Source organism: Otolemur garnettii, unplaced genomic scaffold (assembly GCF_000181295.1).
Source record: "Otolemur garnettii isolate 467f Iridium unplaced genomic scaffold, OtoGar3 scaffold00092, whole genome shotgun sequence".
NCBI classification, from domain to species: Eukaryota; Metazoa; Chordata; class Mammalia; order Primates; family Galagidae; genus Otolemur; species Otolemur garnettii.
The window spans coordinates 6,165,411-6,166,993 of NW_003852487.1; the positions used below are offsets into that span (position 1 = coordinate 6,165,411).

Here is a 1,583-nt window from a genome sequence, read left to right on the forward strand (position 1 = left end):
TATCAGAAAAAAAATCTAAAATGAATAATCTAAGCTTCCACTTCAAGAAAGTAGAGAAAGAAAAGAAAATTAAATCTAATGTAAGGAGAAGAAAAGAAATAATAAAAATTAGAATAGAAACCACTGAAATTGAAAACAGGATATCAATAGAGAAAAATCAATGAACCAGACACCTGGTCCTTTGAAAAGAAAAATAAAATTCATAAGCATCTACCCAGGTTAACCAAGAAGAACAGGGGAAAGACAAGAACTACTAACATCACAAAAGGAATAGGGACTGGGCCCAGTGGCTCACACCTGTAATCACAGGGAAGCTGAAGCAGGAGGATCACTTGAGGCCAAGAGTTCAAGACCAGCTTGGGAACACAGTGAGATCTTGTCTATAAAAAATAAAATGAAAAAATAAACTGGGCAAAGTAGCTTGCACCTGTAATCCTAGCACTATGGGAGGTCAAGACAGGAGGAACATCTGAGCCTAGAAGTTTGAGGTTGCAGGGAGCTACACTCTAGCCCAAGCAACAAAGCAAGATATTATCTCAAAAAAATAAATAAAATAAATTAGAATAAAAAAAACTGAAATAAAATAATAAATACTGTTTTTTGTTTGTTTTGAGACAGAGTCTCACTTTGTTGCCCACAGTAGAGTGCAATGGCATCACAGCTCACAGCAACCTCAAACTCTTGGGCTTAAGCCATTCTCTTGCCTCAGCCTCCCAAGGAGCTGGACTATAGGCACCTGCCACAACACTACAGGTGTCTGCCACAACGCCTGGCTATTTTTTGGTTGTAGTTGTCATTGTCTGGCAGCCCCAGGCTGGGTTAGAATCCGCCAGCTCTGATGTACATGGCTGGTGCCCTAGCTGCTGAGCTACAGGCGCTGAGACAAAATAGCAAATACTAGCTTGGCACTCATAGTTCAGCGGCTAAGGGTGCCAGCCACATACACCAAGGTTAGCGGGTTCGAATCCAGCCCAGGCCTGCCAAACAACAACGACAACTACAACCAAAATATAGCCAGGCACTGTGGCGGCCGCCTCTAGGCCCAGCTACTTGGGAGGCTGAGGCAAAAGAATTGCTTAAGCCTAAGAGTTTGAGGTTGCTGTGAGCTGTGACACCATAGCACTCTAACAAGGGTGACAAAGTGAGAGTCTGTCTCAAAAAAATGAATAAATAAATAGTACTTGCTTCAGCAGCACATATACTAAAATTGGAACGATACAGAGAAGATTAGCATGGCCCCTGTGCAAGGATGACACACAAATTTGTGAAGCACTCCATATTTTTTTCAAGAACACAGTAAATAAAGCAAACAGACAGCCCTCAGAATGGGAGAAGGTATTTGCAGATTATGTTTCTGACAAAGGTCTAATAACCAGAATCAAACATATTAGCAAGAAACTCAAACATATTAGCAAGAAATTGAGATTATTGAGTTCTCATATTAGAGAACTCAAACATATTAGCAAGAAAAGAGTAAATGGGGTGGCGCCTGTGGCTTAAAGGAGTGGAGCACTGGCCCCATACGCCGGAGGTGGCAGGTTCAAACCCAGCCCCAGCCAAAAACTGCAAAAAAAAAAAAAAAA

General features: G+C 41.4%; 1 protein-coding gene and 1 non-coding gene across 3 annotated transcripts in view; one reads left to right on the plus strand and one right to left on the minus strand.

The window, feature by feature from the left end:
- The window catches only part of BCL2L13 (BCL2 like 13), a 104,896-nt gene that overhangs the window by 70,454 nt on the left and 32,859 nt on the right, over window positions 1-1,583 (minus strand). The window lies entirely within an intron of this gene.
- LOC111727079 lies at window positions 1,178-1,284 on the plus strand. The gene has a single exon (XR_002774710.1). It is a non-coding gene; the product is annotated as a U6 spliceosomal RNA (small nuclear RNA).